At 43.3% G+C, this 9,771-nt stretch overlaps 1 pseudogene; it reads left to right on the top strand.

Moving 5' to 3' along the window:
- Positions 1-1,060: 1,060 nt before the first annotated feature.
- Positions 1,061-2,092, top strand: LOC140458582 (heat shock 70 kDa protein-like; annotated as a pseudogene).
- The last annotated feature ends 7,679 nt before the right edge of the window (positions 2,093-9,771 follow it).

Genomic DNA, 9,771 nt, shown 5'->3' with positions numbered 1-9,771 from the left:
ACTCATTCCCCCAATCACTGACTTGGATATCCCTTGGTGACCTACGGAGGGAGTCAAAGAGTTTAATCCCCAAATCATCGCCTTCCTCCCGGGGTAATAGGAAGAACGCAGGTCGTATTAGACCCAAGAAGCATACCCCAGCCCATCCCATGGGCAGTTTGCAGTTTGCCCGATTACCGCATATCCAAAATAGGCCATCTGGAGCAGGCCCTCCCTGCCTCACAACGTCATCCCACAGCTCCTTTACCCCGGGGACGCCCTCATAAGGACCAGGACCACTGCAATTCCAGTATTCGGACTCCTGACCCAGAGTCTGGACAGGAGTATCCCAGCATCGATTCCCCCGACAACCACCACTCCAGACTCTCATCATGCCATCGGAAGAATCAGAACCTAGTTCGTCAGAGGAGGAATCAGTACGTAATGGAACGCAATTTTTATGACCTCGGTTTGCAATGTACCAAGTAATATCCTCAGGCCACCATACTCGCGTGGTTGCATCCAATATATTCTGACAGGGACTAATCCCTACCTCCACGGTCCCCTTGCCTTCAATACTGAACTGGCCCTCAGGGCTGTTTGTCAGTCTCCACCCCTGGCTTTTTCTGTCGTTGACATGAGTCCAAGTGGTTTGCTGCAATTCCCCTATGTCTAAGCTTTGACCAGTCCACGGCCATTGTTCCGACATATGCGGCCCCCCACAAACCCAGCAATTGCTAACATTTAAAACAGTGGCTATTCTAGAGGTGAGATCAATAAACAGGTTTTGAGTAACATCAGGGAGTTCAATTTTTCCTTCTACCTCTTCGTATACGGATGGCACTTTAGGGAGCACGACCGTTCCCTAACGGTCTTGCTCCTTCCCCAACCCCCGATCAGTGATCTGTATCTTGGTCTCCTTGACTCTGTCAACCTGCTCCCTGAGCAACACGGAGGATAGGTCCCACCTCCCAGTTTTGCTAATAGACACCCAGCGGTCATTTATAGGGCATCCACGGATTTTGCCACCGTATCCTTTATTATATACCTGATAATAGGGTCTCCCATCCTCCCAACATTCATGGCGTGCACTCACATCGTAACACCTATCGTCCACATAGGAATGGGACACAAATGATCCCGAGTAGATTCGAATCCCAAGTCTTACTGTAGTTCGACATTTGTCATATCTCCCCTCACTCTCCCCCACATACAGGAGTAAATTGATCAATATCCCCACCAATACAGTCCAAGTAGAGTTCATTATCGCTGTCTTTTCAGTTTGACCACCAACGGCTTGTCCCCTTGCTCGCATTTCCAAGTGCTTTCTTCTTCAGATGGAACAGGCCCCTTTATCCTCGATGCGTGGACCCACCCTTTTTCTTTCGTCCGAACAGCTGCTTCAGTTGTTAACAGAACCAGGAACGGTCCTTCCCACCGCGGCTGGAGCTTTTCGGCCTTCCAGGTCTTAACAAGTACCCAGTCTCCGGGCTCCCCCTTATGCAAGAGGAAGTCGAGCGGCGGAGTGTGAGCCAGGAGACCTTTCCTCCGGAGTTCTCTTGGGCAAATTTGACCTCAGTGGGATCCCTCCTGCGCCACGTGGTGTACCACAGATTGAGGTCACCTTTGATATTGACGCAAATGGCATCTTGAATGTCTCTGCTGTGGACAAGAGCACTGGCAAAGAGAGCAAAATCACCATCACCAATAACAAGGGCAGGTTGAGTAAGGAGGAGATCGAGAGGATAGTGCAGGAAGCGGAGAGGTACAAAGGTCAGGATGATATGCAGCGTGAGAAAATTACAGCCAAGAATTCCCTGGAGTCGTACGCATTTAACATGAAGAGTTCAGTGGAGGAAGAGAAAACGAAAGGCAAGATCAGTGAGGAAGATAAGAACAAAGTCATCGAAAAGTGTAACCAGGCCATCTCCTGGCTGGAGGCAAACCAAACAGCAGAGAAGGAGGACTTTGAGCAGCAGTTGAAAGATTTGAAAAAAAAATATGCAAGCCCATCATTGCCAAACTTTACCAGGGAGGTATGCCCGAAGGGCCATTCTCAGAACAAGTCAGAAAGGACCCTTCTGGTGGACCAACAATTGAAGAGGTTGATTGAAACTTTAACTCTCTTCAAAGTAATATCATTTTCAGTTGGTCTCTCTTCTCCACCATTCCATCCCCCCACCTCCCTGAAATTGCAACAGTCCTTTAGAATTTCTCGGGGCTTCTGTAAACCCAGTTGATTTGGACATTTGCACAGTTAGGTAAATGATGGCCTACATTTCTGAAGTTTGGGTGTTTGAATGGTAGCAATTAAACGTGTCAATGGTGAATTTTTCTGCAAACTGTTTCCTGTATGTTTTATACATTGAGTAGTTTACACCCTTTTAGCTGCTAATGGAGTTCTTTCTCAGTTTTCTGCACACTACAAGAATGCACCGTATGATTCAGAAATTCAGTCAGTTGTCACTAATCCTGAGAAGTTATTGTTTAGACAGGTTATACTTACAGTTAAGCAAGCCAGCTATCCTTTCTGTCATGTAGTTGGAACAGTGTTCCCTTATAATAAATAGTATACAACAGAGATTCTATTTTCATACAGACCACAAGAAGGTGGTGTTATAACAATTGGCAGCCTTTGCAGACTTAATTTGTATGCAATTATTGGGGAAAGTAATCACAATTAAATATCTTTGGTGGAAAATGCATAACATCCGAGCAGTGGCTATCAATAATACAATTTCTCTCCGTGCACAACCAATTTTCAGATGATGTCCTTTGTGTTCTCCAAAAGCTTGTTTAACCATTTGAATCATTAAGTGGATAGGACCAATTTTCATGCATTGTGTGTCTGTTGCTGTCATAAATGTTTTTTTGTTTGCAGCAAAATTTAAGTTTTTTTTTTGATACCTTCCAGACATTGATTCTCTCACAATCTTTTCCATTTTTATGACTTTTCTTTCAACTCTATCTGTTTTTTTCCCTTGGTTAATCATTCTTTGATATTCCCTTCCTGGAATCATTTTTCCTCACTGAGGAAACTGGGAGTCATGAACTATTTTCATAAAAGTGTGCAGTTGTTCATTAGTTGTCTTTTCTATTAAACTTCTTTCTGAGTCCACTCCAGTTAACTCTGCACAATGCCTACCTTCTTCGAGTTTATAGCACAGTTGTTTTCAACCCAAGTTTCTTACTCTTAACATGAATGCTAACTTCTATCATATTATGGTCACTGTAACCTTTAGAGTTTATTTTTACTTTGTGATCATGTATTAAACCTTCCTCAGTATATATTATCAGACGCAAAATAGCTTGATTCCCATTTGGATGTAGAACATATGATTCTAGAAAAGTGTCCTTCTGACTTCCTTAGGCAACTTGATTTTCCCAATCTACATGAAAATTAAAATCACCAGTGATAAATATACTGCCTGTTTTTTACACACCTTATTTTCTCCCTGAACTATTCTGTCCCAAAGAAAGCTACTGTTGATGGGTCTGTGGACAACTCCCAGCAGCATCTTTACCCATTATTTTTATAAGCTCCCACTTATATGGATTTTACAACATATGTTTCCAAGATCATTTCCTGCTACTTATACTTATTCTATCTACAAATAACAAAACATACCCCAGCCCATCCCTTAATCGCCTTAGATCCCTTATTTCCCATTTCCGAGGACTTCGTATTTCTCCCGTGATAATCTATCACAATGTAGCCAATTCCCGGACCTTCAGTCCCGTGATCGCCCAGGTTCCTTTGCAGGCACCCCCGGTCTTTGGATTCCTGTGTCCTACGTCTCTGTGACACAGATCACAGGCACCCCGTAGGTACACGTTCCTCCGCAAACACGGTCTCTGCAAAATCCCTCACAGGCCAGCCCCGGTCTCTAGATACCTGAGTCCTACGTCTCTGTAGAAAAATCCACAGGCACCCCGTAGGTCCCCAGGCGTCCGGAAACACGGTCCCCGCAAGTTTTTCTTACCTGGGTTCGGTGCACCGAAATTACTCGATCGTTAACCGTCCCCACTGCCTCGGCCACACCCCTCCTTTGTTTTCCTGAGCCTCCCGGATATCACTCGCTCAAGCCGCGCGGGGCGACAAGCAAGGAATCAGGGACTGCTGAAATCAGCAGGGTGCACCTTCTCCGATGTCCTTCCTCAGCTCCCCCCGCGGCCGGAGTGTTGATCCCGGACAACGAGCCCCCAAGTTGTTAGAAACGAAAATCGCTTCTTAATAATCGCTCTAGACAAATTCAGGAAAACAAAGTTTTATTAGCAAGTCTGCAGAGTCGGGCAGCCTTCTGAGTAAAAGGCGCGCTGAGGCTTACAAAGTTTCTCATTATATACAGTACAAATCCCTCCCCTCCTTGGCTCTAACAAGCCATGAGGTTCACATTCTTAAAAACATCATTATTCTTCGATTTACACCCTTATCACAAAGTCTGCAACAAATGCCTCCAGACCCTCCCCTCCCTGGCTCTAACAAGCCATGAGGTTCACATTCTTAAAAACATCATTATTCTTTGATTTGCACCCTTATCACAAAGTCTTCAGAGTCTCCAAAGTTGTTTCTCTCACCCTGCAGTATTATCAGTCAAGGACTCATCCTTCCCTGCCTGTGTTAATGGTTTCATCAATCAAGGGCCTGTTTGTTTTTACTCTGCTCACAAATTGTCAGCATTCTGCACAATTTAAACTATTCTACTTTTGAGTATACAAAATGTTTTAGAAAAGAAACAAAAGTTTTGTCTTTTATTATAGATCAGTCTGTGGTCCAGGCACATCTTAAAGTTTAAACCGAAATTACCTCTCACACCCCCTTTGAATTTTTGCCCCGTTCACCCTAAAGCAATGTCCTCTACTTTTGGACACCACTACTCCAGGGAAAACACCTTGTTCATTTACCCTGTTCATGCTTCTCATGATTGTATTAACCTTCATAACATCACCACTCAGCCTATGGCACTCCAGGGAAAACAGCCCCAGCCTTTTATGCCTCACCCTGTAGCTCAAATCCTCCAACCCTAACAACATCCTTGTAAGTCTTTTTTGAAACCTTTCAAGTTTCACAGCACCCTTCTGATAGGAGGCAGGCCAGAACTACACACAATATTCCAAAAGTGGCCTAACGAATGTCCTGTACAGCAACATGACCTCCCACATCCCATATTCAATGCTCTAGCCAACGCTCCACCTTCTTCACCATCCTATCTACCTGCAACTTGACTTGCAAGGACTATGAACCTGCAGTCCGAGGTCTTTGTTCCGCAAGCATCTCCAGGGCCTTGCCATTCAGTGTATATGTCCTGGGCTGAAAAACGTGTAGCTGGTAAAGCACAGCAGGTCAGGCAACATCCAAAGATCAGGAGAATCAACGTTTCTGGCATGAGCCCTTCTTCAGGTTTCCTGCTGTGATTTTCCAGCAACACATTTTTCAGCTCTGATCTCCAGCATCTGCAGTCTTCACTTTCCCCTAGTGTATAAGTCCTGCCGTGACTTGCTTTTCCAAAATGCAGCATCTCACGTTTATCTAAATGAATCCGTATCTGATCAATATCTCACTGTAACCTGAGGTGACCTTCTTCACTGTGCACAATACCTCCAATTTTGAATGACCTGCAAACTCAGTTACGACAGCAAGTCATTTAAATGAATGACGAAACAAATCCAGAAATAAACATCCATTTCTCTGAGTTTGAATGTGCTCTGTGCAAATCCTACCCAATGACTCTGTACCAGAGAAAGGCTACACATGCGCCTGGCTGCACCTTGCCCCCTACAAAGATGGCGGCCGCGCACGTGTCCAGTGAATTGTTGCCCCGAATAAAGATGGCGGCGCTCACTGAGGCCTGCAGCTGCACTAAGGCAATTCCCCGTTTACTCCAAACACGGGACTGGGACGATCAAATTTGTGTTTTCCGACATGCACAATTTGTTTGTAAAACCTCTCCCCTCATAGCAACACAGTTTTTCTCCCGTTTCCCCCTGTTTATTTATTTCTTTCCTTACCGTATCCTTTCACTCCATAACTTCCTGACCATTCATTACAGCGACTCTCCGCTGCGCGCGCGGGTGATCACGTGGTTTAGTCTAGTTCTGCCCCCTAGTTCACTTTGATTGGTTGGAGGACCAACCTCCCGCCAGGTCCTCCAGATCCGCCCACCGTCCTTTCATTGGTCTGGAGCTGACATCAATCACCCGGGGTGCCTTTGTTGGCTAGAGCATGAGTAGTGCGTCCTGCTTTTGCTGATATGTTGGGTCATGTGATGGGAGAGTTTAGTGAGGGGAAGGATCCCTTTGTGTGAGCTCTGCAGTAGATTTCCTTTATTCATGGAGGGAACTGCCTTCCTACTCATGACTGCATAGCTCTATTGATGAATCAATGCCATCTGAACCAGTACATAAACACGCCATTTTCACAACATCTGAGATCTTCAGCTCATTGTATCACACTCTTCTTTGGAGATAGAAAAAGCATGAAATGGAGCCTCAAGGAATCGGAGCAGGATTAGGCCATTCATTCCCTTCAGCTTGTTCCCCCATTCTATGAGATCATGACTGGGCCAACCCAGACCTGAACGCCTCCTTTATGCTTGATCCGCATAGCCCTCAACTGCTCAATATTTCAAAAATCTGTCTGACCTCTTTTAGGATAATTTGAGATAGAATCATAAATTCCCTACTGTGTGGAAACAGGCCCTTCGGCCCAATACGCCACACTGACCCTCTGAAGAGTAACCCGACCAGATCCATTCCCCTTCCACATTTAACTTTCACAATTGTTTGGGCTGGAAAATTCTAGCCATTCACTGAGAGAAAAAAAGTCTTTACATTTTTTTACAAAATGAATTTTCCCTTATGTAATGTCCCCTGGTTTGAGACTTCACTGGTGCTAGAAGATCTAATCAACATCTACCCTGTCAAGCTCCTCAGAATCTTGTTTCCATAAGATCACCCCTTATATTATGTGGGTGGCACAGTGGTTAGCACTGATGTCTCACAGTGCCAGAGACCTGGATTTAATTCCTGCCTCAGGTGACTCTGTGTGGAGTTTGCACATTGTCTGCGTGGCTTTCCTCTGAGTGTTCTAGTATCTTCCCACAATCCAATAAAAAGCGCAGGTTAGGTGAATTGGCAATGCTAAATTGCCTGTAGTGTGAGTTGTAGGGGTAAATGTAGGGGAATGGGTCTGGGTGGGTTGTGCTTCGGCGGATCGGTGTGGACTTGTTGGGCCAAAGGGCCTGTTTCCACACTCTATGTCATCTATTTGTCGAGATTCTATTGAATAATGACCTAACTTGTTTAGCTATTCTTGATAGGTTAACCTTTTCATTCTCAATGCAGTTAGCTGAATCTTTTTTTGAATGGTCTCCAATACTGGTTTATCCCTTATTAAATATGGGAGCTAACATTGTATACAGTACTCCAAGTGAGGTCTCAGCAACAGCCAGTATGGTTAACCAATCCTCACTCCATGCAAATACGTTACCACGGACACAGTGAGCTCCTGTATTACATAATTAATTTTGCTGTAGCACCTTATCATTTGCATTTTTAAAATCCAAATACAGAACATCATTGGATTGCCCTTTATCAGCCCTGCTTGTTATCTCCTCAATGAACTGTTGCAAATTTGTCATAGTGTCTCTTTCACAAAACCCAGTCTACCATGTTTAATGATAAGCTTTTCTAAATGCCCTGCTATTTATTACTTTAATATTCGATGCTGCTGTATTAAAAAAAACAGATATTAAACTAACTAGTCTATAGTTTCCTGATTTCTGTCTCCCTTCCCTTCTTGAACAGGTGCATCAATCCACTGGATGCTTCCTGTATCCCCTGATTCTGGAATATTCCAATCGATGCCTTGAATATCTCTGCAGTCAGTTGCCTTAAAAATGTTTGATCCAGGCCATTAGGTCCTGCCTGCCTTCAGTCCTATTAGTTGGTCAATACTTTGTCACTTGTGACAAAGACGGTTATAACATGTTTCTACCCATGATTAACTTGCTTATTTGCTACCTTTAGGATGATAATGGCATACTACTTCATGAAGATCAATGTAAAATATAGGTTTAAATTATCTGCTGATTCCCTGTACACATTATCAATTCCACAGTCAGAACCTCCAAGGGTTCGATGCTGACTTTAGATACTCAATTTTTATATACCTGTACAACTCTTGCCATTCATTTTTGTTTCTTGTCAATTTAATTGCATGATCAATTTTCTCCCTTTTTAGTCATCCGCGGCTATGTCATTCTTTTCCTTGTGGGTACTGCTCTTGACTGCCTTTGTTACCTACGGGTGGTTCACCTTTCTCTTCGAGTTCTCCTTTTTGCTTCAAATTAACTTTTGCTAAGAATTATGTAAAACAAAACTCATCATATTACAGTGACTGAGCATGTGATTTTTTTAAACATTGGATGCCTTAATGTTCTCATTGGGTTTTGCTGTTTCAAAGAAGAGCTGAGATCATCTGCAAAGGAGGTGGCAGCTGATTCACTGTTAATTTCCACAATTAATTTGAATACTTGCAAAAAGAAATTATTTGCATTACTGTGAGAGCAGGGATCTAGCCAAATAGCTATTTTAAAAATGTGGCACAGTTGTGATGGGTTGAATAGGGGCCTCTGATTTCAAAAGCACAATGTGATCCAAGTTGTCTTCTAATCTGTGCTGTACTAATTCTTTCTGATTAAGATGACTGGGTTGGCATGTGCGCAGATTGTAGCAGGATTTCTGACTGCCACAAACCGATCTGGGGGAACAGCTCCTGTGTCAGTGACAGTGCTGTTGGACTCATAGAGGCAACAACATTCAGACTTCATGAAGCAACTGCGAACCAGGGCTGCAAACCCACAATCGAAAGAAATGCAGGTTAGGTGAATTGGTCATGCTAAATTGCCAAAGTGTCCAGCGATGCACAGTTTCAGTGCATTAATCAGGGGTAAACATTAAGGAATATGTTTGGTTGGGATACTCTTTGGAGGGTTGGTGTGGATGTGTTTGGCTGAAGGGCCTGTTTCCACATCGTAGGGATTCCATGCTCTGAGTAATTTTGGGGATCTAACAGAATCCTGGTATTCAGAGGGTTCTCTGTTAGTTAAAATAGTATTGTACACTCAGCTTACATTACCTTCTGAAGCGGTTTGAGGTAGACTGCTCTGTACAATTTCACAGAACAGATGCTCTGGAACCAATCATGGAACAGCTATTTTAGTCCTGATAATATGATTGATTAATGAGCTCAAAGTAAAAGACCTTTTTGGTAAGATGCAATGCAGCATGATAGAATCTCGCTTTAGGGTGAGGAATTTGGTTCTTCAACTAGTATCTAAACTTAAAGGCAGTCACAAGGGGATAAGGTAGTAGTTCGCTAAACTGGAATGGGACTATAGTTAGAATGTTAAAGCAGAAGAATATATTCAGTTATTTTATAATTCTCAACAATATATATTAACTTGTAAAAGAAATGCACGATGAATAGCGGTGCATAGCTGAGGGAATTATGAGTGACATCAAATTGAAAGAAAAGATGTACAAAACTGCAAAGATGATGGTAGACCAGAAAGTTTAAAAATTTCAAACTATCGAAGGATGAACAAAACAACAGATGGAAGATATTTTGTCCCTTGTCAGAGAGACTGTTGTAACATCTTTGCTCCCTTTTAATACCTTGCTTATTTCCTAGCATTAGGGTGGTAACAGTATATTCCAGATTAGTAAGATAATTGGGCAAATTAACCCACCAGTTACTCAGCCTAAAACACAGTGCTCTTGTGATGCTGT

This window comes from Chiloscyllium punctatum, chromosome 33 (genome assembly GCF_047496795.1).
Source record: "Chiloscyllium punctatum isolate Juve2018m chromosome 33, sChiPun1.3, whole genome shotgun sequence".
NCBI classification, from domain to species: Eukaryota; Metazoa; Chordata; class Chondrichthyes; order Orectolobiformes; family Hemiscylliidae; genus Chiloscyllium; species Chiloscyllium punctatum.
This window is presented reverse-complemented; position numbering and strand designations above follow the sequence as displayed.